The following is a 26,701-nucleotide window of genomic DNA, read 5'->3' as shown; positions in this document are numbered from 1 at the left end:
CAAGGTGGGAGGAAAGTACCATTGAAATGAAGGTCATTTGGTGATGAAGCTGGACATCTGTTTCCACTAGGAGAGGCTCATAAAATGCTAAGGAGCCTCTTTCATGAGGAATGCAGGAATTCCAGAGGCAGGCTTCCTTAACAGTCTTACAAAGGTGAGGGTAAGGGGAAATGGTCTGTTGCAATGGGGGCCAGCGGGGAGACATAGGAAGGATGTAACAGTGTGGAGGTGGGGGGAGTACGGCAGCCCCACAGGTGCTGGGGTCAGGAGTTTTCTGAGAAAGCACATTTGAGGCTGTTGTATTGGGAGCCTGGGGTTTCTCACAACAGGTACAGTTACAGTTTTAAGCGCTCTGCGCCTCAGCCTGAGCACCAAATGCATGACTCTCAAAGGGACTGTTTGACGTATGTGCTTCTCACCTCACTTCCTGACCTGGCCTAACACAACTTTCAAGGGGCCTCCTCTGGCTTATGGTCAAAGATGAAGACAATGGGTACGTCACGCCTGAAGAGACCACCACGAAAAAGTGGGGAGGCGGCTGATCTACAGCTGGTTAGGTGACTCTTGACCCTCTCATCTATATCAAGGGTATAAATGAGTCAGCATGGAGATTTTGAGGACAAGTTTTTTGAGAAGGAGATTTTTGGAAAAGAACTTTGCTGTGAACCCTGTATTGCCTCATGTAGAGCAAGGAGTGTGTATGTGTCTGTGTGTGAGTGTGTGTGTCTATATGTATGAGTGTGTGTGTCTGTGTGTGTGTGTTCTCTGTATGTGAGTGTATGTCTCTGTGTGTGTGTGTGCATGGGGTGGGTGGTGTTGATTCTTCTTCTTTTACTTCAAGTCAACAAAACCGTGTAGAAAACTTGGCATCTGTCACTTTCAGTAAGAAGCATAGTGGCCTGGTGCCTGGCTCCTTCTCAACCAAAGGACAAGAACTGATCTAGTCAGGTGTCGCTGGATGAGCTGACAGCAAGAGGGCTGCTTTGTATGCACGGTGCTTCTAGAGACAAAGCAAGTGTTTCTCTGGACCAGAAGTGGACCCTGTGTGAAACCGAATGCGAGGTTATCTAAGGACCTGTTCAAAAGGACCTACTGTGAAGGTAACTGGAACTCAATGGAGAGAAGCTGAAGGTGTTCATTGCTGGATTCTTGAGAATGACAGAATGAATAAGTGGTCATCTGGAAAAGCCAAGTGTCTGAACACATAAAACAAAGTGAGGGATTCTTAGCGATGGTTCAGAGATGGATTCTAAAGGACCATGAAAGCGTCCCATCAGAGAAAGCATAGGGTAAATACATCTGCCAAGCTCGGAACACAAGGCCAGCTTCTAACAGTGCCAGGGAAGTGAGAACTTCCCTTATTTTTCTCTCTCTGTTTCATCCAACCAACCCTGGAAGTGTCAGCACTGCATCTATTTGCAGAGGGAGAGGTGGACAGGAAAGAGGGAAGTAGTACAACAGACACCATTCTCCTGCCTACAGGGCTGAGAGGGGACAGGCGTTAAAATGAAGAATGAAATGTAAATTCTTATATGAAACAACATTCAAATTTCTGAATTTCTGGGTATTTATCCAAAGAAAACAAAAAAAAACTAATTTGAAAAGATGTATAAACTCTCATTTCAGCATGGTTTATAATAGCCAAGATATGGAAACAACTTAAGTGTCCATGAACTGATGAAGAAGATGTGGTACATATATACAATGGAATATCACCCAGCCATAAAAAAGATTGAACTCTTACCATTTGTGACAACATGGACAGACCTCAAGGGCATTATGCTGAGTGAAATAAGTCAGACAGAGGAAGACAAATACCGTATGATCCCACTTATACGTGGACGCTAAAACAAAACAAAACAACTGCCCCCCCCCAAAAAAAAACCCTTCAAGCTCATAGATACAGAGCACAGATCAGTGGTTTTAGAGGCAGAGTGTTGGGGTGGGAGAAATGGGTGAAGGAGGTCAAAGGTTAAAAAAAAAATGGGATGGGATTCTGGCATCAGTGTCTGGTTATTGAATCCTAAGTCATGGAAGAGTGCTCTCTCATATATATATATATATATATATATATATTATATATGTATCAGGGGCAGAGGGTTTTCCCTCTTCCCCTGATATATTAGGCTGTTAACAAATGTATAACAGCTTTCCTGCCTTTTCATAGTTTATTGCATTTTGTGTGTTTTGACTGGAAAACAAGGTAACTTGTTACCTTGTTTATGTATGAGCTAAGGGTAAATTGCCAAGGAGGGCCTGCTTAACGTAAGGGACTTAGATTTTCTCTCCAATCTTTTCCAGATAACACTTTCTAGTTTTATCTGGACAAAGTATATTAACATCTAACTTGTGATTTTGCAGAGAAGTTAAGGGACCTCTGCCTGTGTTCAAATCCTATGAATCTGGACAGTTTTTTACTTACCTTTCTCTTTGCTTCAGTCTCCTCACCTCTAAAATGGGAATGATAATGATCCCTAACCACTTCGTAGGATTGTTATCAAGATTAGGCGAGCTAGTGTATATCAAGCACTTAGAACACTTGGGGATCTAAAATTCTATGAGTTAATCATTTGTAATGGAAAACCAGGGGTGTGATTACCTGTGTATGATAATCTATGAAGACTTTCTTGATCTATAATGTTGCTGAACTGCAGCACCAGCTGTAGAATAAAATTTCACCATGCATCCGTGATACTGTGTCTAGGGGAGAATGTGCCTGAGGTTGCAGTTTGTCGCTTTAGGGACATCCCTGCATCACGGGGACAGCAGAATCTCGAACTCCTTCCAGCAGCCTATGGAAAGGAGCTTCAGAATTGTTCCGGGCGTTACTTTGGACAGGAACGTGAAGCCTTCGTGGCAGTCAGCCTGGGTGAGAATCTGGGCCCCGGAATTGTGCACATAATTGTTTGCTTCTTCGAATCATAGTTTTCTTACTTATTCCTCTTGTGTTGGACAGAGAGAGACCCTGGGGCATAAGACACAGGTGGGGCCTGCAAGCTGTTGATAGTCTATTAGGGGAGACAGATACTTAAAAAAAATTATCATACATAGAGGTTATCATATTAAGTGGAGTAAGTCAGACAAAGACAAGTATCATATGATATCACTTGTATGTGGAATCTAAAAAAATGATACAAATGAACTTATTTACGAACTTATTTACAAAACAGAAATAGACTCAACAGATTTCAAAAAAAAACTTGTGGTTACCAGAGGGGAAAACGTGGTGGGGAGGGATAAATTAGGAGTTTAGGATTAACATATACACACTACTAGATATAAAATAGGTAAATAACAAGAACCTACTGTATAGCACAGGGAACTATACTCAATATCTTGTAATAACCTGTAAGGGAAAAGAATCTGAAAAAGAATATATTTATGTATAACTGAATCACTTTGCTGTATACTTGAAACTAACACGACATTGTTAATTAACTATACTTCAATAAAAAAGCAAATAAACAGATACATGGCATATCTTCTTAAATAAGCAAACAAACAAAAAGTTATAGTACATGATTATAAGAATATAAAGGAAACACCATCAAGGAGGGGGAGTACAGAGGGGAGTTTGACTCTATCTCGGTCACTTGGAAGAGGTGGCCACGAAGCTGGGTTTGGAAATCTCAGTGGAAGCTGAGCAAGGTGGAACCAAGAACCACCTCTTTGGGAGGTGAAACCGATGGTGTTTGTTGACTGCTGACCACAGGAGTGGGGAAGGAAGACTGCCAGGCAAATCTTGGGTTTACAGTTTGAGACTTGGAGTCAACAGGGAGAGAAAAACTACTCCCTAGGCAATGTATGGATTCTATGAGGTGATGTCTGGGAAGGGCCAGACACATGGTAGGATCTCAATAAACGTGAGTCCTTCCTTTCTCCCGGGAGGTGTGAGTAAGCTCTACATTTATTATTGTTGGGAAATAAAATGAAGACATGTGGGTTTATGAAATGGCCAAGTTTTCTGTTACAGTTGGGTTGGATTGCATCTGTGCTGCCTTTGGCTGATGAAGCTGGGTCCTGCTGAAGGAGCTCGTGGCAGTGATTTAGCTCCGCTCAGCCATCTTTTGTAAGTGACCACACTGACTGACAAGTCGATTAGCATAAGGAAATTGGGGGGAAATGGTAAGATGCCAGCATTGCATCTGATGATGCAATGTCTTTTGACTTTTGTGTAAAAGACGCAAACAGAGGTTCTGGTTTTCTTTGGTGCAACCCTCTCTGACCCTCAGGGTTCCTTTGTCTGCCTATTATCAGCACTATGGAGACCCTGAGCTACACCTGAGACTACATTTAGGACCCTAAGCCCCGTAATAGCCCTGGTCTCTCTCCCCACCCTCATTACCATTCTTGGGGGCAGGAAAACAGCTCTGTTTGCTCAGCCTCGTGCTTCATTTAGATTCCCAGCTCTGAGGACCTCCTTTAACCCTGCCCAGATCTCTGTCACTGTTACCCTCACCCCTCCTCCTGGGCATTTCCACCCCAGCATCCCAGGGACCAAGGAAAGGGAACTGCCCGCAGGTCCCTCTGGCTCCCCCTCCCAGCCTGCCCAGAGCTCACAGAGCTGTCTGTCCGAGTGGAAGGTAGTGTGCAACTCAGGCAGGCAGGCTGGTTCACATTCGCAGGTGCTCTTGGCTGTAGGGTGAGCGCCTGGCCCTTTGGCACTGACACTGTCTCTAAGAGGGGGCTGGGGGTCCGGGCTGGGAGAGGGAAACTCAATCACAGTGCAGGAGGGGGGAGGAGGCTTTTAGTCGAAGTGCCAGTCACTGGGGGCAGCTGATACCATCGCCCACCAGGTCTGGTTACATCTCCCTGCCTCCCTGGAGTGCTCACGAGAAGCCAGCAGTGGATACCAGAGAATGCAGTCCCCCCGAAAAAGCGGGAAGGGGGAAGGGGCAGCTGAGAGGGGGCAGGAGGAGTAAAGCGGCAGTATGACTCCAGCAAAAGCATTTTGTAGTTTTGTCTCAAATCATTCCGTTAACAGAGATGGAGATCGCTTTCTCCACGGGAAATTGGTAGCGCCTGAGAAATTAAGAATCTCTTTTAAAAACCATGAAGCTCTATCCTTCTGGGACAGATCATACCAGTTTTCATGGCAGGAGCCCTTCTCATCTGCACCGATGATCGTTGCTCTATTTGTCCTGCAATTGCTAGAAAACGTGTGGGACCTTCTCCTGCCTCAGTCAGCAGTAGGTTACTGAGGGTATCTTGTAGCCAAGCTCCGGCCACAGGCAGAACGCCCAACCCTGCTTCAAACCCTTCTCTCTGGGGTGGCAAAGGAGATGGGACTGTAGAATTCTGCATGCGTCAGTTTGATTCTCTGTTCATTAATGTGGAACTAAAGCCAAACTCCTCTTACTGGCCACAGTGTCATCTTTCCTTTTTAAAAAAGGATGCCTTCTTTAAAAAAATGTTTTCTCCAAGCCTGGTGCCGGTTAAATGCTTTGCATGTATATCTCATTGATCCTCACAATAAGCCCACCAGATAGGCATTGTTTTTCAACTCCCCTCCCATTTTACAGATAAGGCAACTGAGGATTAGAGAGGTGAAGTCACAGGCATAAGTTCATGACATAACTGAGGTATGAGGTCACTTGAGCTTTCTGACTCCCAAGCCTCTTGACCTAACATCAAAGTGCCCTCTAGTTAGTAGTTGTTACCTGTCACCACTCGAGACAACTCACCACTGCCTTTTCTTCATTCCTTCATCTTCCTGAGGAAGCTCTTCTGTCCTCTGGTGCTGGGGACAAAACTGTGTAAGAGGAAGGCCCGGTGCTTGAGGAATGGCAGGAGCTGAACCCAGCACCACCACAGAGGAAAAGCCCAGGGTTGTAGGAAGAACGATGAAGGAAACCTGAGTGCCCAGGAAGGTGGCTCAGGGTGGCCTCAGGGAAGTTTCCAGAGAGAAGGCACAGCATGGGCAAAGGCCCAGCAAGGGGGTTAGAGGTCTGTAAGGGCTGGGGCCTCAGGTGGGCTGCATGGACCCAAGTCAGAAAGGACCCCGCTTGCCATGGCTATTTCCTCCAAGGATGAAAGGAGATCCCCGGTAGCTCCAAGACCTGCTCGGGGGATGCATGCTCTGTGGAGGGACAAGAGCCTGGATAACCCCCAGGCTGACTCTAGCCCACGGGTCTGATGAAGTGCAGATGCTTCTGGAGAATTCTGGCTGAGATGTCCCTTGCCACTCCTGAACTGTATTTCATTTTCCTCGCAGGGAACTTTTCTTTTTCGGTCACCATTTGAAAATGCTTCGTACATGTTTAGAAAAATCCAGTTCAGGCACAGAAAAGACTTGGGGATTTGATCTCAAGACCCTGCCTGGGGGTTTGGCCACATGGTTTCCACTAGACAAACTGTCATAATTGCGCATGGGGATCATTTTTTTAGAGCCTTGGAAATTCTCTTCTTCATGAGTCCCATTAAGTTTGGGAGGCACCAAGGCCCTGCTTAGAATTTCAATGATAAAACGTCTTATTATTTTGAGTAATATTTTTTATTGTGCCCAACCTCACAGCCTCACGGGCTGTGAGTCAGTCTCACCCATGGTTCCTCAAACACAACCTACTGACATCTGGGGCCAGATAATTCTTTGCTGTGGGCAGCTGTCCTGCACATTGTGGGATGTTTAAAAGCATCCCTGGACTCTACCTCTCAGACCCTAGCAACAGCACCTCAGCTGTGCCAACCAAAAATTTCTCCAGGCAAAGTCCCTGGGGACCAAATCACCCAGGCGGAGCACCGCTAGTCTCACCTATGTTCGAATCCTAGCTTCTTTACTTCTGAGTTGCATCGTCTTTGGCAAGTTGATGAAACCCCAAGAGCCCCAGTTTACTCACTTGCAAACTGGTGATCTTTGTTTTTCCCTTTCAGGGTTACTGTGAGATAATGCTTGTTAAGTGCTGACCATTTCACTCAATTCTCAGAAAACTGGACTCCACTTTCCCCATCACCAACCCAACGTTCATGATATAGAAATCCTTTCCACTATTCACATGGGTCTAGGTTTCCTCCGACGCCTATCTGCCCATGAAATCGTCAAATTCAGCTACATAAAGGTGCAAAGGGATGGACTCTCCCTCCTTGATGGGCAAATGATTTGCTGGCTGGGTCGGCTTTTTGTGTCTCCATAGCTGAGCATCCTATTTGAGGCAAGCAGCTTATGAGCTGCCCTCTGTCCCCAGCCATGGAGCAGAGTCTGGTCGAAGTTGATTTCAGCATTCCAAGTTGCTGCCATTCTCATTCTTCCTTGTCTACTTTCCACAGATCCTGTCCTAGAAGTTATTTTTCTCTTTTTCTTTTTTGGGAACCTTCTTTCTAGATCCTTCTTTCCCTCCGTCTCGGACTTGCACAGTGCACAAACAGTTAAGGGCACTCAGCTTGGCTGCCTCCCCAGTCCCTGTAGACTACCCTGGAAGGATTGAATGAAATTGATAGGACTAACATTACATCGCTCAAATCCCCAAAGAAAGAGTATCTGGGCGGATAGAAAGAATGACCCCGAAGAAAACAGCTGTCAAGGGCAGCTATTGGTTTATCTTTCATGGAATGGGAGACATAATGAATTCTAAATTAAGATGAACCAGAGGCAGAGCAGTTTATCTGTCTGGCAAGGCTGCTACAGCATGAGCTGGCACTCTAGCTGTACCCACTGGTGTCTTGCTTACACTGAATCCTGGGACCGTCTGTCTAGCCAGCCATGTCTGAGGAAGGGTGTTTGTGTTTCTTGCAGAAGAACAGCTTTTAAAGGCCTGGGAGCCTGCACGGTGAGAGTGCTGACACTGCCAGTTTGGGCCGGTAGCCGGATGTGGGCCACACTCAGGTGAGGCCTGCATGCAGGCTGGGCCCACGCCTGGGGATCAATTTCACAGGGCTTGGCCCCAGAGGACCACGCAGGACCTCCTCTGGCTCCTTTACTGCCATTCTTTCTGCCTCTGCTCTGTGCACTCATGTTTCCTCAGAACAGGCACAGGCAGGCGCTTTATAAGGGAGGCTGTGAATTTGAGCACAAGGAGGTTGGCCTTTGGAGGGAAACTGACCCTAATTTGAAACTTGCCTCATTTACCTTTTATTTTTTTATTTTTATTTCTTGACATTGTTTGGAGTTTTATTTATTTATTTATTTATTTAAAAAATTTATTGGGGTAGAGTTGAGTTTTACTGTTGTGTTAGTTTCAGGTGTACAGCAGAATGAATCTGTTATACCTATGCATATATGCACTCTTTTTTAGATTCTTTTCCCATATAGGCCATTACAGAGTATTGAATAGAGTTCCCTGTGCTATACAGTAGGTCCTTATTAGTTATCTATTTTATATATAGTAGTGTGTATGTGTCAGTCCCAATCTTCCAATTTATCCCTCCCCCTACCCTCTTCCCTCTGGTAACCATAAGTTTATTTTCTACATCTGTAACTCTATTTCTGGTATGTAGATAAGTTCATTTGTAGCCTTTTTTTTAAGATTGCATATATAAGTGATATCACATGATATTTGTCTTTGTCTGACTTACTTCACTCAGTGTGACAATCTCTAGGTCCATCCATGTTGCTACAAATGGCATGATTTCATTCTTTTTTATGGCTGAGTAATATTCCATTGTATATATGTCCTACATCTTCTTTATCCATTCCTCTGTTGATGGACATTTAGGTTGCTTCCATATCCTGGCTATTGTAAATAGTACTGCAATGAACATTGGGGTGCATGTATCTTTTTTGAATTATGGTTTTCTCTAGATATATGTCCAGGAGTGGTATTGCTGGATCATATGGTAACTCTATTTTCAGTTTTTTAAGGAATCTCCATACTGTTCTCCATGGTGGCTGTGCCAGATTACATTCCCACCAACAGTGTCGGAACGTTCCCTTTTCTCCACACCCTCTCCAGCATTTATTGTTTGTACATTTTTTGATGATGGCCTTTCTGACCCATGTGAGGTGATACCTCATTGTAGTTTTAATTTGCATTTCTCTAATAATTAGTGATGTTGAGCAGCTTTTCATGTGCCTCTTGGCCATCTGTATGTCTTCTTTGGAGAAATATCCATTTAGGTCTTCTGCCCATTCTTGGACTGGGTTGTTTGTTTTTTTGATATTGAGCTGCATGAGCTGCTTGTATATTTTGGAGATTAATCCCTTGTCAGTTGCTTCGTTTGCAAATATTTTCTCCCATTCTGAGGGTTGTCTTTTCATCTTGTTTATGGTTTCCTTTGCTGTGCAAAAGCTTTTAAGTTTCATTAGGTCTCATTTGTTTATTTTTGTTTTAATCTTCATTACTCTAGGAGGTGGATTGAAAAAGGTCTTGCTACGATTTATGTCAGAGAGTGTTCTGCCTATGTTTTCCTCTAAGAGTTTTATAGTGTCCGGCCTTACATTTAGGTCTTTAATCCATTTTGAGTTTATTTTTGTGTATGGTGTTAGGGAGTGTTCTAATTTCATTCTTTTACATGCAGCCCTCCAGTTGGAGTTTTATTTAAATTTCTCTTACAATACCTGAATATAAAGTAAAACAGTGAGCCTGCTGTGAAAGAAACAGCACTATTTAATTCTCAATTTGTTAATGCAAGACCTGACCTTCAAATAATTCATTTTTTAAAAAAAATTTTTATTGGAATACAGTTGATTTACAATGTTGTGTTAGTTTCAGGTATACAGCAAAGTGAATCAGTTATACATATTCATATATTCACCCTTTTTTAGATTCTTTTCCCATATAGGCCATTATAGAGTACTAAGTAGAGTTCCCTGTGCTATACAGTAGGTCCTTATTAGTTATCTATTTTATATATAGTAGTGTGTATGTGTCAGTCCCAATCTCTCAGTTTATCCCTCCCTCCTTCCCCCTTCTCCCCTGGTAACCATAAGTTTGTTTTCTACATCTGTGACTTCTCATTACCTTTTAAATATGTGACCTTTCGTAAGTTACTTCTTCTCTTGGAGACTCAAGTTCCTTTTTTATAAATTTTAATTAATTAATTAATTAATTAATTTATGGCTGTGTTAGTTCTTCATTTCTGTGCGAGGGCTTTCTCTAGTTGCGGCAAGTGGGGGCCACTCCTCATCACGGTGCGTGGGCCTCTCACTATCGCGGCCTCTCGTGTTGCGGAGCACAGGCTCCAGATGCGCAGGCTCAGTAATTGTGGCTCACGGGCCCAGCCGCTCCGTGGAATGTGGGATCCTCCCAGACCAGGGCTCGAACCCGTGTCCCCTGCATTGGCAGGCAGACTCTCAACCACTGTGCCACCAGGGAAGCCCCTCAAGTTTCTTTTTTAATTTAATTTTTTTTTACTTTTACTTTTACTTATTTATTTTATTGAGGTATAACTGACATATTACATTATATTAGTTCCAGGTGTACAACATAATGATTCGTTATTTGAATATGTTGCAAAATGAAGCAGGGGGTGAGGGGTAGGCCAGATGGGTGAAGGTGGTCAAAAGGTACAAGCCTCCAGTTGTAAATAAATAAGTCCTTAGGATGTCATATACAGCATGGTGACTATAGCTAATAATCCTATATTGCATATTTGAAAGTTGCTGAGAGAGTAAATCTTAAAAGTTCTTATCATTAGAGACTCAGTTTCTTAATGTTTAAAATGGGGGCAAAATAACACATTCACCTATGAGAGTTTTTATAAAGATTAGACGTAGTGTATAGAATCTAGCCTGGAATGTGGCTCATAGCATTGGCCCAAAGACGGTAGCTGGTACTATTTGCAGGTGAGAATTAAGGCTCAGTGCATCAAAGAGACTTGGATGTTGTCACCAAGCTAGGGAGTGGCAGAGCAGGAACGTGAGCTCGTGTGTGTTGAGTCCAAGAATTGCACTCTTTCTCTTTCATTGCAGCTGCTAAACCTTAGGATTCAAACTGTAGGACACCAAATAAACTGGAGTATTGTGATGAGGACAACAAATCCCATCTTAGAATGAGGCTCCTACATCCCCACTCATTACATATATGTATCTGCATCCTTGCCCATTACATGTATGTATCACCACAGGTAGCTTACTTTATTCCAGATCATAAGCACCTGGCCAGGTAGCGCCTCATATGGAGGATGGTGAGTTTTCCTTCCATCAATCTTCAGGAAACATACTTGGGTTGGAACCACAGTGGTGAGGGAGATATGATCCCTCATCAAGGCAGACTGATTGACAGACAAATGATGCATTTTGGTAGGTGTAAATGCTAAGAAAGAACTACGTCTTCTGAAAACCACATCAGCAATTGTATTAGGTTATTGATCCAGTTTGGGTAATGAAAGATGAAAGGAAAGTGAGTTTCAAAGTGGATTAAAAATCATTGTTTTGTCTCCAAACATTCTTCAGTTGCTTTAAGGCACTTGGATCTGAAAAGGCACTGGGGATGGGGAGGAACCTCGTCATTGCCAGTGTGTTGCCAGAGGCCAACGTTGGGAGGTGGAATGGCTTGATCAGAGCGAGGGAGGGGAGTGGGATCATTAGGGTGCGGGGTCAAAGCTTGTGGCTGGGCAGAAAGAACAAGAGCTTTGTAGCTACAAACTTGCTTGGATGATAGAACGTTGACTCTGCTACTCGGAGGGCTGTGTGGTTTTGATCTGTAACTCAACCTATTTAAGCCTCAGTGTTCTTGTCTGTAAAATGGGAAAGCACCACCCATCTCCTAAGACTTCTGAAAGTATTAAATGAGAAGGCACCTGTCGAGTGATTGGGAGATGCCTGGCTGGAGCAGGTGCTGCTGAAAGGAGTGAGGAACACAACAGCTCAGGAGGCGGTCAGATGCGTAGATATTGCCTGGCTCTTCACTTCCTTGGAGGGGGCAATGTGCGCAGCACTTTATGATTGATACTTACTTGGTCCTGCAAAAGGAGTAGGTAAAGCCTTCTCTGGGAGATGGTCTTTCAGGTATAGGAAGATAGCTGTTTTGGATGTCCTGGGGACCCAAGCCTTTATTTTATCTGGCCTGCATCCACAGATGGCTCCCTTCTCTCCGTCCTCTGGTCCTCTTTCTTCCTGGGACATAGGAAGCTTGTTCTTGCCCCAGGGTCTTTGCACCTATGATCCTTTCTGCCTGGAGCGCTCTGCCTTGGATTTGCTCATATATTTGACTCTTAGGCTTTAGCCTGCCACCTCCCAAGGGTGACCTTTTGACAACTCTCATCCCTACACTCACCCAACCTCCACCCCTGCATCACTTTATTGCATCACTTTGGTTTATTTTCTGTATCACTTACCCCTTTAGGCAATGTCTTGTTTATTTATTCATTGCACTTTTTCCCCAGTTAGATTTTAAGCTCCATGTGAGCTGGGATCTTGTCTGTCTTGTCCATATTTTCATCTCCAATGACATTGTTGAAGAAATGAGTGAAGGAAAGAAGGAATGCCAGAGCTGGTGGCTTGTTGTGCTTCAGCTGTTGAAAGGCCTTGCCATGGGCGCTGGTTTCAGGCTTCCAGAGAAGAGAAGCAAGGAGGGCGGTGTAGCAGTTCAGGAGTAGGTGTGTGCTGGATACTAGCCATGGGGTATCCTGCTGGGAGCACAGGTCTAGTGCCAGGCCCTGTGATGGAGCCCACCAATATGGTAGCTGTGAGGGGAAGCATCCCCCAGAAGCTGTGCTCTTCTGCAACTTTCAGTTTTCTTGCTCGGATTGCCCGATCAGGGTGTTATTTCAACCCTCCTTCCCTTGGGTCACGTGACCATCTCGTTCTTGCTCTTTCTTGCTGTTGCCTCTGACCCCCTCGCCACCCCCGTACCTCCTCTTGAAGCCCTGATTCTCTCGGAATCCAGTTTTCTCAAACTCAGCCCATTCTTCTTTCTGCTCTCCTCAGATTTGACTCCACATTTGTGTTTCATATTTAGACTTTTCCTAAGTGGAGAGGAGGAAAGAATGAGCCCTCCTTCCACCTATAGCCCACCGCTGTGAGACAAGCAAGGGCACCTTGGATAAATAGCTGGAGTGAGGTGAGACTTTTCCAGAGTCCCTGGCTTGGCCCCCTTCATCCCAACTCTGAACCCTGGCATCTGACATCCTCGTCCCACTCTCCTCCCTTCACACCAAACCACCTTTGCTTTCCAGTGCTTTGCTGGTTAGCACTCAGGGCCGTGGGGGCTTTGTGGAGAGAGTCATGCTGGAGAATGCTACTGATGGGAGTCAGTTTGGCCGAGGAGAAGAAAATAGCTCTCGTCTGACCCTGGTGTTAGTCTCTGCCCGGTTCCATTCCAGGTAGTAACGTTAGCAGGTTCCCTTCCAGTAGCCAGTCAATTTTTCAGGCCAGTGCTGGCTGCCTTGGCTGATCCAGTGAACACCAGGGGAGAGCTGGAGCCTTCAGGTCTCAGCAGCTGGTCCCTCACGTCTCAGGAGGTCACGTTTCCTCTCAGCCTTGGCGACCCAGGCCTTGGACTGGAGACCAACCTGCTAATGATGAAATCAGCACCTCCACAGGCCACACAACTATGCCACGTGCTCTGAAAGTAAAAGTCTCATCTAGCGGAAGATATCCTTGGTGCTCTATTCCACTGAACCAGATACGCACTTTGTCGGGCCCAGTGCAAATGAGAATGCAGGGCCCATGTGTAAAAAGTATTCAGGATTTCAAAGACAGAGATAGTAGAGCATTGAGCCAAACACGGGGCATTCTGAGTGTGGCGTCCTGAGTGCATGAACGTGTCACATGCCTGTGGAGTCCACAGTAGTTGTGACCCCTTTATAGGGTTTCAAGGTCATGTGCCTCTTTGTATTCTTGAACAAACACTGTGACTCTCTTTATTTTCAAAAATAATAGCCTCTCCAGGCTTGATTACTTGGGAGTCTCAGGTTCCTTCCCCATGGAGGGGTGCATAGCTAACATTCATTCCAAAAGGAACAAGTAAGATTGATGTGTTAAGAACCAAGGTGTGAGACTCCCAGACTTCTCTCTGCTGGTCGGTCTGTCCCTGGCATTTCTTCCTGCCTGCAGACCTGTTGTATGAAAAGGAGAGCCGAGCTCAACATTTCACATCCACGTTCTTTGTTTTCGTAGCAGTAACTATTTCCTTTGGTTAAATGGCACCATCATTCTCTTGTTACTTTCCTTGTATGTTAAATAGGGACCACTCAGAGGGTTTTATCGATGATGGAAAGAAGTAGCTCCTGTAATGTTTGGGTGCTCAGTAATTGTTTACATGTTGTCTTCCTGTCCTAGGTCCCTAATCACAGTGGAACAGGACATTGGATCTTATAATTGACCAGGAGCTGAGCATCAGAACAATGTTGGGAAATGGAGGGATTTTGCCCAGCAACTCTGGGTGTGTGTGTGTGTGTGTGTGCGCGCATGTGTACGTGTGTGTGTGTGTGTGTATGTGTGTGTTTACACACAGAAAGAATTCTCTATGACATCAATTTGTTCATGTTCAGACTTAACATCTTTAGGGTAATGTCAGACACTTACCTGACCCTGCTTTAAGAAAGCCGCCTTCTCTATAACTGGTGAAGTTCATCTTGATTTGCGGGTCCCAGGACCAACCTGGGAAGAAGTGAAGTGAGGCACTGAGGACTTTTATGGGCAGGAGAGATAGACTCATAGGATACTGCACATGGATGGCACTCAGAGCTCATCCTCCTTTTCGTTCTTACCACATCAGAATCCCCTGGAGAGAGTTTTCAAGAAACAAGTGCTAAGACCCCAGCCCCAGAAGTGCTAGATCGTGATATTCTGAATAACATCTGTCTTGAGACTGGACAATATTTTCAGGAAATTCTGATTCCTATTCTTAATTAAGTACCACTGGACTAGTCCAACCCTTTCATTTTACATAGAACGGAGCTAATAGCAGGAATCATACCCTCCTAAATTTAGAGATCGATTTTAGTTAGGGACAAAATAAACATCCCAAATTTGAGGATTTTTAAAATAAATCAAGGCAAATGGAAATAGCCACAAGCTTTGGGCCCAGTTCATCATTTTTCCAGCAGACTTAGTGAGAGAATTAACTAATGTCACACTTCTGGTAAATGATAGAAACAGGGCTAGAACCTGGATTACCTGATCCCTGAGGCAATTTTTCTTTCCAGCATGCTCTCTTGTCCTCTGTTTTGCTTAGAGCTAAGTCTAGTCAATGAACTGAATTAACTCCAGTAATAGCAATACTATCTCCCTTAATGATCAGGTCAGTTGGTTATACCTCCCCAAATAATGTGTACTTTGTTTAGAAGTTTAGATTTTTTTCATTTTCCTTTATTGGGGAGTTTCAAAATTTAACACCCACTGGGCTCAGAGCACTAGTCTTCTGGGGGGCATAGCTCCCCAAAGCAATTGTGAGATTCTGTCACTGCTCTATGTGTTGGATGTCTTTCTTGGGTATGGCCCCAGTGAAAACTGAAGCCCATCTTCCTGGTCACGCCATTACGATTATGATTGGTTCTCTCTGTGTAGCCTGAACATGTTTGATTTCTGAGTAAAAGGAGCATTTGCTGATTCCTTGACAATACACAGTCCCTGTTTTAAGCCAGGTTCACACACTTTCACCTCTTTTATGTCTTTAATTAAAAACTGCAAAGGTCCTTTGACCTGAGAGATGAATGGGGCTAAATGCCTTATTATTCGCACACACCACCTTTGGAGTGAAATGATTCAAGCTGAGATTAAATGCAAATTGGTGCTTAAGAATAATTAGCCCAGGGCTTCCCTGGTGGCGCAGTGGTTAGGAATTCGCCTGCCAATGCAGGGGACACAGGTTCAAGCCCTGGTCCGGGAAGATCCCACATGCTGCGGAGCAACTAAGCCCGTGCGCCACAACTACTGAGCCTGTGCTCTAGAGCCTGCAAGCCACAACTACTGAACCCGTGCACCACAACTACTGAAGCCTGTGTGCCTAGAGCCCATGCTCCACAGCAAGAGAAGGCACCCCAATGAGAAGCCCCCGCACCACAACAAAGAGTAGCCCCCGCTCGCCACAACTAGAGAAAGCCCGCGCGCAGCAACGGAGACCCAACACAGCCAAAAAAAAAAAAAAAAAGAATAATTAGCCCAGGTGGCCTGCAAACCCAGTGAGCACCCTCATCCAGTTGCTTCTTTCCTACAGGTTCAGTACCTGATTGATCATGCTTCTTGGCTTTGGAAGAGCTGGAATCCCACCTTCCTAAGTTCAGAGATAGACTTTAAATGGGATCAAAATAAATATTCATAATTTAAAAGATTTTTAAAAAATCCTATCAAGGCAGATGGAAATGGACACAAGCTTTGGTCCATGTAATTATTTTCCTGTCGTGACAAATTAGCTTTAGGGGCAAGTCATCAGAATAACTTTCCTTGAAAAAGGCACTGTGATGGGGTCGAGGTACCCGAAAACTCAGTGAACCTGGCTTGGTTGGACATATCATTACAGAACCTGCTGTCATTCCTTAGCCCGTGGCTTACCCATCAAACTAATGGCTCAGATAGTTTACGGTCCTCTTAATGTTCTTAATGATAATAGCTACTTCTGCAAAGCCCTTATGGGTCAGACCCTTTATGAGGTGCTTTGCATGTTTTATTTCATTTGATTCTCACAACCACTCTATGAGAAAGGTACAGTTATCACCATTTTACACACGAGGAAACAGAGGTACAGAGAAGTTAAATACCCAAGGTCACCAGGCTAATAAATGGACTTCTTACAAATCCACATTGTCTGTCAAAAAACGCTGGATAACAGAACAGGGGTGTGTCAAGATAAACTCTAAAACAACCAGAAAAACCTTTCAATGATTGCCTTGCTCTTGCTGAGTCAGAAGCATCTTTAAAAAGGAACAGTATGTAACAGCATATGCGTCGATGCCTGTGTTCTGAGCAGCTATGTCTTAAAGCGTTGGTCACTTTCCTCCCCCACTTCATATGTGTCTCTGAACCAGAATAAAGTTCACATCCTTCAGATACTTAGGGTTTGGGGAAAAGTTAAATGGCTGTTTGTGGAATAAAGGAACTAAAATATTTTTCAAGAAGGCTGTAATGAATGCTTTTAATTAGAGATTATTTGAAAAGAGAGACAAAAGGAGGAAAATGCTTTGTCATCTGACTACTATGCCTCTGTTTGCATTTTGGTATATTTTCCTGTAATTTTTTTTCTGTATTATATGTATCAGTTATCTTTTCTGCGTAAGGGTTTATCCTCAATTTAGTGGCTTAAAACAACAAACACTATTATTTCACAGATTTTTTCTGGGTCGAGCCTCCCAGAACATTTTAGGTGGGTGATTTGACAGTCTCTCCGTGGTGATGTTGCCATCAAGCTTTTGGCCGGGGTGAAGGTCATCTCAAGGTTTGTCTGGGGAAGGATGCTCTTCTGAGCGCCCTCCCATGGTTGCTGGTTGGCCTCTATTGATTTCTCATCACCTGGGCCTCTCCATAGTCTGCCTCAGTGTCTCCTCAGGGCAGGTGCCTTCCCTCTTTGCAGGGCTGCCTTTCATCATGGTTTCCTCCAGACCAAGTGATCAGAGAGGGAAAGAGAGGGAGGGAGAGACTGAACCCCGACACGGAAACTGCAGTCAATCTTAAGAATTAACATTCTATCACTTCTACCATATTCTATTCACTAGAAGCAAGTCATTAAATTGCACTCACATTCAAAAGAAGGAAAATTAAGCTCCCTTCCTCAAAAGGAAGACACAGCAAAGGGTCTGTGGGCATATCTTGAAAACCATCACACTGTATCCTTAAAAGTGTTGTGATGATAGTACATATGCGGTTGCTCTTTATCTTTTCTTTTAACATAATAAAAATTATCATAGCTGCATAATACATCTTAAAGTGGATTTCCACAATTTTCCCAAATACATATCTATACGTACATACGTATATACATACTTAGGTTGTTTTCTAAAGTCTGTGTAGCAGCAGTGATGCTGAATGGACATTTCTGGTCATAGTTCTTTGCTTTATTTCATTGGGATAGGTTTCTACAAGTGTGACAACAGTCTAAAGGATATGATATTGTTAGAATTTTTATACCTATTGCCATTTTCCTTTCTTTTTTGTAGATATCATTGTTCTTTTTATTTTTTTATATTTTATTGATGTATAGATGATTTACAATGTTGTGTTAATTTCTGCTGTACAGCAGTGATTCAGTTATACATGTATATATTCTTTTTCATACTCTTTTCCATTATGGTTTATCACAGGATATTGAATACAGTTCCTTGTGCTATACAGTAGGACCTTGTTGTTTATCCATCCTATATATACTAGTTTGCATCTGCTAATCCCAAACACCCAATCCTTCTCTCCTCCATCCCCCTCCCCCTTGGCAACCACAAGTCTGTTCTCTATGTTTGTGAGTCTGTTTCTGTTTTGTAGATATGTTCATTTGTGTCCTATTTTAGATTCCACATATCAGTGATATCATATGGTATTTTTCTTTCTCTGACTTATTTCACTTAGTAAGATAATCTTTAGGTCCATCTATGTTGCTGCAAATGGCATTATGTCATTCCTTTTTATGGTTGAGTAGTGTTCCATTGTTTATATGTACCACATCTTCTTTATCCATTCATCTGTCGATGGACATTTAGGTTGCTTCCATGTCTTAGCTCTTGTGAATAGTGCTGCAATGAACATCTAGGTGCATGTAATTTTTTCAAATTCTGGTTTTGTTTAGGTATATGCCCAGGAGCGGGATTGCTGGATCATATGGTAACTCTATTTGTAGCTTTTTCAGGACTCTCCATACAGTTTTTCATAGTGACTACACCAATTTACATTCCCACCAACAGTGTAGCAGGGCTCCCTTTTCTCCACACCCTCTCCTATTTTCCTTTCTTAAAGCGTTGGGCCAGTTTACTTCCCCATCTTCCATATATGATGGAGCCAGTGCAGAGTTAAGTCATGTTTTGAGTCTCCCTGATGATGGCACAGGGACATATACCACGTGCAATGACTCCTTTCACCCAAAAGGGACAGTGGCTGATCCTTCACATCCGGGTCTCATGGGCAGATACTGACCTCATTAACACAAAGGGTAACTTTCTCGCCTAGATTATAGTGAGCATGTAGGCGTGGCTAAATAAAATCACAGTAATACTATAGCAATCTAGTGTTACATAATTATGTACCCATATAAATTTTATTCTTTGTTTCGGTGAACATTTTTGAAAGATTATTGCTGAGGTAGTCAAATTGCTGTTATTATCTTTCCAAATATTTTCTTCCCAAACTGTAGTGATATTGTGAAAGTGGTTGCTTGCATTGTTTAACTCGTAAAAATAGTTGTATGACAAACTATCGTGACTTAATTCTTTTTGTTAATACAACTTTACTGAGATGTAATTCACATACCATATAACTTCCATGGTTCTTAGCACATTCACAGAATTGTGAACACATAATTCTAGAACATTTTCATCACCCTAAAGAGAAACCCTGTACCCATTTGCACTGTGACTTAATCTTTTTACTCTAAAACAATCACAAATACCTCCACTTTATGGGAGCCTAGGACAATTTTTCTACATTCCTTTTTTTTTTCTTTTTTTTTTTGATTACAGATATGGAGAGAGAGAGTAACTTGCCCAACACTCTCAAAATGTTGTCTTTTGGAGACAGGAATAAAAGTCAACCCTCTGAAGCCATTGCCAGTGTTCAAGGTCTAAACATGAGATATATAGATGGGATATTAGATCTCACTTCAAGGACAATCCCTTTAATTCCATTTCCCTCAGACTGGGGAGTTGAGGGATTAAAAAAAATCTCTCTAAGAATATATAGTTCAAATATGTGGAGCGTATTCTGGCAAACATCTTGATGAAATCTTTAATAGGAAGTGAGGCCACTTACTGAAAAAGAGTTGCAGGCAATCAGCAACATGCCAGGCATCTCTTTACTGACCATAATTTAGACATGTTTTCAATAATCTTTTCTTCTGAAAAAGACAGTTCCGGTGACTTCACTTTCAGGTCAATGAAATCACTGCCTACTGGTGTCAATAGCAAAATGATGAAAAAAGGAACCATTTTGCCCACAAACAGAATGGAATGTCAGCTGTGACCCAGGGTCTTGGGGGCATAATTCACTTCCTCTGGAAGCAGAGGACACCAATTCCTCGCTAGGAGGTCAGGAGCATGAGGTGTAGGGTTACCATGGAGTCTAGATTCCAAGAGAAGCTCAAAATGTAATTGCCCTATGGGTTTTGTTCAGCTGCAAGGTTATCCTTAGATATAAGCAATAATGAGGGAATAATGGCTGAAATGGTCTTGGGTTGACCCATGCAGAGGAAGAAGAACTTTTTTTTTTAATGTGAGGAGGGTGGTCGTTATGACTGCCATTTCTTCCAAACGCAGTTGGCGTTGTCAACTGAATGAGACAAGAATTCTTAGGTCAGTTCATTTTCTTGAATCATGAGACATAAATCAACGCTGAGCATCAAAACTTCAGACTGTCTGTGACTGCTCCTCTGTAAATGGGGAAGAGGGCTTCCCCTCTGGCCCTTGGGCGGAAGGCTCCTTATTTGTATTCAGTGATTGAATTGGGCTGCTGGTGACATAAGCTTTGCTGACTTTGCAGCGGTAAATAATTCTAACAAAAGGACTACAATAAAGACCAAAGCCATAGATATTTCTATAATGTTAGCCAAGCTGGAAAGACCCTTTGAGGCCAGTTCAAGATACCCACACACATCTTGTTGAAGATCAGGTATTTTCTGCCTGTAATTCTTTCTAGTACAGAGAAAGCAGAGACCTTCCTGCTCCCTTACAGATTCTGCACCTGAACTTGAACCCACATGGAAACACTTGAAAGTTTTGAAAAAAAACACCTTTCCCAGTCTCGAAATAGAAATGCAGATTTTTGAAAGGCAGAAAGTTTTTAATGAATTCTTCTGGAAAAACAGCTCTTGTCAGAGTAAAATGCCTCTGTTCAAAGTATCTAGAAGTCTATACAGCACTGCAGAATTTTACCAGCTGTCTAAAAGGTCAAAATACTCTCTCTCTCTTAAATTAGATTACTGTTCATGTTTATTGGTTCAATCTAAGGTGAACATCTTGAATTTCTGGAAAGACCTTGTGAAATGTCAAAGTATTGCTGCCTATATTCAAGAACACCTGCATTTAAATGCATGCAGATATTCCTTTGGTCAATCTCTCATTTTGATTTTTAAAATAAATTTAAAAAAGTTAGCCTCTAACGTTTCTATAATAATGGAGACGTTTCAATTTTATGAAATCTGCACATTCTACTTTAGGATTAATTTTAATCAGGAAACAGCCCTTTTGGTTGGTGAAGGCAGTTTGATAATAATAAGACTAGCCCTGCTCAACTAAAAATGCCATTCTGAAGAGCAAAGGATAACAAATGTGGAAAATATTAGATACAGTCAGTGTTTTCTTCTTAGTCTTTACACTATTAAAGAACACACTGTTAAATGTGTTCTCCTGCTACCCTGTTTTTTTTAGGGAGCTTTAGTATTTTGGAAGAAGCCATTTACAATGTCTTCAAGTGTCTTCTGAGTGATCTTTGAGGGTTCAGCAAGGTTATTTAGACTAGCGGCTTCAGTCTTGCTTTTTATCTTTCATTTGATATCTTAATAGATGTGAAAGGCACATCTTCCCCCTGTGTGTGCAGATGTGTTGGTTGCCAGAAAGATTCAAGAGCATTATTACTATTTTCCTAGCACTTCCTCCACGGAGCTGTGATATTTCTTACCAGACATGTGCAATTTCCTTGTGGCTGGCTGCTACACGGCCAAGTACTGATGAAGTAGAAGGACTTCTAAGAAATGTTTGCCTCTATAGGATTTCCCCAGGAGAAGGTATCCAAAGCCATCAGTATTTGTGGACAGCACCCAGTTGACTCCAGGTCAGCCCTTCTGGTCCTTAAGTCCATTTAAGCTGAGTGGTAACGAGGGGGCCAGCCAACATTAAGAAGAACCTGGCAGAGGGACCATCACTATAGATGCTGTTAGCCTGGGTCCAACACTCTGGCCAGCAGAGTCCAACTTTATATCTATTTGCTGTTTTCTTAGCTCATGCTTCCCTATTAGTATATCCAACTAACCGTCTTCCATCCAGTCTTCTAGCAGGAGGGACTAGCGCATTGGTCAGAAAATAGCTACATGTTGAGTCTTTTTGACATTGCAAGTTTCTCTTCTTAGACAGACTCCCCAGTTTACACACAGAGATATTGAGGGGAACTTGCACCCAGGATTATAGCTCAAACTGGGACTCTCAGACACTGATGATGGGAGTGTAAGTGGGCACTATTGCTTTGTAAAACTGTTTGGTGGTACTCACTAAAATGACATATGCTTGTATCCTTTGACAGGGTAATTCCACTCTTAGTAATATAACTAAAAGGAATGAGTATATATGTGACAGGCATAAGAATGTTCAAATTGACCTTATGCATGATATCTCCAATTGAAAACAGCCCAAATATCCACCAACAGTAGAACAGACAGATAAATTGTGGTATATGGAGTACACCACAAAAATAAAAACAAGCTATTGTTGTATGCAGAGAAACATAGGTGAATCTCACAGACAGGAAAATGAGCAAAAGAAACCAGACACGGAAAACTATATTCTGTGTGATTTCATTTACATGAGGTTCAAGGACAGGCAAAACTAATCCATGGTGATGGGAATAAGAATGCTGTTTTTTTAAGAGCTAGAGAATTCAGAATTTGACAGAATTTAAGAGCAGGCATTTAGGAGTCCATACAGAAAAACAAACATCAGCAGAATGTTGGTTTATTTTCTTAGTGACAAGGAAATCTCAATTTACCTGTTATAATTTGACTCAAGATGATAGTTTATAATAAACAAATCATACAACAACAACAAAAAAAGAATGGTGATTATTTCCAGGGAGTAGGTAGTCACTGAGACAGGCATGAGGGAGCCTTGTGGGTGCCGGGAATGTCCTGAGTCATGTTTTAGGTAGTGCTTACTCAGCATTATACTTATGAAAAAAATTCATTGAGCTTTACACTTAAAAAATTTGTTTACTTTAAATATATATGCCTTTAAGAGGACCACTGGTACCCACTGAAAAACACATTCCATTTGCCTTTTACAGTAGCCTGAGCTGGCTAGCAGGGAGGCCTTGGACGTCCCCAGAGCTCCTTTTCAAACCTCTCTCCCAGCAAAGGTTGAAGTTTGACTCTGATCTCGGAATCCTGCCTGTCATTTGTTGGTAACTTTCTATGACCTTCGAACTTAGCTTACCCCCTCAGCTTGGCTCTTGCCTCTCAGCCCAGTTGTGATGTGTCAGCTGCTCTCTGTGTGGACTCTTGGGATAGGCTTGCTTTTTTTTTCTGGCTTCATAGGCTGCATACTACAATTCATACCTAACTTACTGACCTTGGGCAAGTAATTATTCCTCTTTGGTTGGATTTACCTAGTAAGAGTCAAGGCCACTGGTTTACTTTAAGCTCAAAGCCTGACTTAGAGAAATTGGGTCCAATAATGTAGCAGCAAGGAGAAAGTGTTATTGATCCATCAGGAGTGGGAAAGTTCAGCAGGTAGGATTGGGTTGCTTCAGAGGGCAGTTAGACTTTTGGAGATGTAGTCCTCATTTGTTTATTTATTATTTTTGTTTGTTTGGAAGTTGGAGCTAAAGGGGTTGGTGATCTCTGTAATGAGTTAATTTTCAGAATTATGGGGAAAAAAAGAGTTTCTTTATATTGTCCAGTGAACTCTCACTATGGGTGCTTCAAATAGTACAGAAAGACTGTTATAGGTTGAAATGTGTCTGCTCCCCACAAATATGTTGAAATCCTCACCCTTAGTACCTCTGAGTATGACCTTATTTAGAGATAAGGTCTTTAGGCCCTAAGGCAATGTGACTGGTGTCTTTATGAAAAGGGGAAATTTGGACACAGAGACAGATGTGTATAGAGGGAAGGCAGTGTGAAGACACAGGGAGAAGGCTGCTGTCCTCGTGCCAGGGAAAGAGGCCTCAGAAAGAACCAACCCTTGCAATCAGACTTCCAGCCTCCAGAACTGTGAGAGATTATATTTTTGTTGTTTAAGCCACCAAGTCTGTGGTACTTTGTTACAGCAGCCTAAGAAAACGAATACAAAGACCTATGAAGGATTTTGATTACAAGACCTAAAGAAGACTTGTGAATATTGAAAACTTTGGTGTAAACTAATTAAAGCCTTTTTTAAATTTAATTTTTATTTTATACTGGAGTACAGTTGATTTGCAATGTTGTGTTAGATAGGAAAAAGAATCTAAAAATTAAAATCTTTAAAAAGAAGGAGGTGAATAGGTAAAAGAAGATTGAAAACATGATTGTTTTCAAAGTAAGAGATACGATCTGTAGGGAAGATCAATGGGTCAAAACAAGCCCAAGCAAAGCCACCACCTTGAATAAAGAAGATGACTAAGTTAACAATAATCCTTCCTCCACCAGCCTCCCTGGGATGGGCATTTGTGAGTTGTTGCATCTCTACCAGTGGGTTTGCTGAGCCTGGGGCCATGTAAACGAGTTCTCTTTCTGTCTTCCTGGTCACGGGAGTTTATTCTTTTTCACAGTCAATTGGAAAATAACAATTGTAAAGGCATTTTGAAGAATACAGGCTTGGGGTGTTGGGCTACCTCTTCTTGGCCTGAAAATGTAGCAGTGGGATCAAGAATCACAAAGAAAACCATATAGCATAGCTTTTATTTTTCAGCAAACACTTCTTGAATGCCTGCTCTGCTCCAGGTGCTGGCTGGGAGCTGGGGCCAATGCATGGTTGAATAAAAAGCACACAGTCCCTACCCACATGGCACTTGGACCCATTGTTTAAGAAGCAAGCTTAGACTTGAGCCACACAGGGCGAAAGCAGTGGCAGGAAAAGACAATGGTTTAATAATTTGAGTGGCAGCAGGTTTGGGAGGAGAGAGTGAGGGCAAGGAATGGGGAAGGTTTGGCAGGCTGACAAGACAAAGGTCCCCAGCCTAAGTCTTTGAGGCAACTAGTGCTCTTCTGAATCCACTTTCTGCCACTGTCAGCTTCCCCCAGTCAGAAACTTGCATGGTCTCCTGTCAAAGATAAGTTCTAAAAGAAAAGGATGGGCTTTGAATAGCAATGTCTGTGTTTCTATGGCTGATTCTTCCCTGAGAGTGAGAAGGAAATGAGTGAGCCCCAAGACCGGCGGGCGGAAAAGCAAGTACTTCTTTGGCATGTTTCAATTTAAAAGGCAAATTTTGTTTTTAGATTGTTCTTGCCACCCACCTTGAAAAAAATTAATTTTTGAAAGTATATTTCCCCTCAGCATCTATTTGTCTGGAAACAAAAACCAGCTCTTAAAATTGTGTTGCAATATGTATACTTTGAGGTGTGAAAATAGAGTCTTCGAGAATCTTGTAGATACTTGAAAGATTCAAGAAAAGTTCATGGCTCAGCATTACATGGTGTTCTGTGAGAGCCCAGAGGGGCCAATTCTCAATGCAGGTGGAAGATAATTATGCAACTTCTCTCAGGTTTCTCCTGCTCTCAGACAGGGTTTTTTTTTATCCTTCTGGGGGTTTCTGGGAAAATCTTCAGAAGCCACCAAGAGGCCCAATAGCCATCAGGAACTTTTCAAAGGTATGAAGCTGGGAGGGGCTGAATCACACCCAACTCAGGCCCTTGATTTCCCCTGGGCTGTTGTACTCGGTCAGTTTCCTTCTCTCTCTTCCACTATCCACCTTTGCCTGCCCTCCTCTTCTACCTAGACACTTGAGCTTTCCAGCAATACACCTTGGTTGTAAGCACCTGCTTGATTTAGCCCTTTAAGCTAAAGAAACTCAGACCTCTGTTAAATTAATTAAACAAGTGTTGACTGAAAAAAATGCACAATGTGAGAGTTGTGAGTTAAGTTTTATTTGGGGCAAAATGAGGATTATAGCCCGGGAGACAGCATCTCAGATAGCCCTAGAAACTGCTCCAAAGAGGTAGGGAGGCTGCTCAGTGTTATACGTGATTTCAGTGAGGGGGGGACCTGCAGTCGAGCACACGTTTTGGCAGAGGCTTGCTGCGAGTCATGAGGAGCAGATGTCACCGTTAATGATTTCAGTGCTTTTCTAGATATGAGGAGATGCAAGACTTGGGCTCATAAAATCTTCTCCTGAAAATATCTAACTATCTAAAGCCCTGTTCTGCCAGTTTTTCCCGGAGCACAGAGGGCCTCATTCCTGCTCTCCATCTTGAATGCCTTTCAGGGGGGTGTTGAAGGTCAGCGGCTGCAGCAGTTTGTGACTTAGTCCTTGTAGAAGCAGATGGCAAGTGCCAATTTGTAGTTGGCACAGGAACCATTAGACTGAGGCGTCTCTAATCCCATGGCAGCCTACGTAAGCAAGCCCAAATCTAAGCCTGTAAATGCCTCAGGTTTACAAGATCAAACAGATCAAACACTAAGGACAATCGATCACAAGCAGCCAACTAGGATTCAAGCTATAGCCAATCAAATCACTTCCTTTCTTTGTTTCTGTACTTTCTCTGAGTCTTTTCTCTAGCTTCTGTCCCGGGAGTGCTCCTAACCACTTCTGGTTTGGTGTTGCCCGACTGGAATCCATTTTTGCTCAAATAAACTTGAACTTTTTAGTTGCCCTGGTTTATCCTTTAACACTCCTAATCTTAACTGTCTGGGAATTACAGACTGTCATACAGGATGCAACCTCTGACAGAAGAGCTATTTTTCAGCATTTGATCAGGTTTTCATTACCTATTTGAAATATTAAAATGATCTATGAAGGTGAAGGAAACCAGGGAACTGTTAAACCTGAGAAAAAAAACCTGATTTTATT

The 26,701-nt window shown here is 42.8% G+C and overlaps 1 long non-coding RNA gene across 2 annotated transcripts in view; it reads left to right on the top strand.

Annotated features, from left to right (window-relative positions):
- The first annotated feature begins 2,095 nt into the window (after positions 1–2,095).
- The window catches only part of LOC309627201, a 49,031-nt gene continuing 24,425 nt past the window's right edge, over positions 2,096–26,701 (top strand). The window contains exon 1 of one of the 2 annotated variants that reach the window (XR_014243582.1): positions 2,096–7,819. This is a non-coding gene — a long non-coding RNA (uncharacterized lncRNA). Of the gene's footprint in view, positions 7,820–10,463 lie in introns of those variants that run through there. The other variant, XR_014243583.1, reaches the window with a different exon arrangement.

This window comes from Balaenoptera borealis (assembly GCF_965194805.1).
Source record: "Balaenoptera borealis genome assembly, chromosome: 3".
Classification (NCBI taxonomy): Eukaryota; Metazoa; Chordata; class Mammalia; order Artiodactyla; family Balaenopteridae; genus Balaenoptera; species Balaenoptera borealis.
The sequence above is the reverse complement of the archived record's forward strand: the minus strand, read 5'-3'. Positions and strand labels throughout refer to the sequence as shown.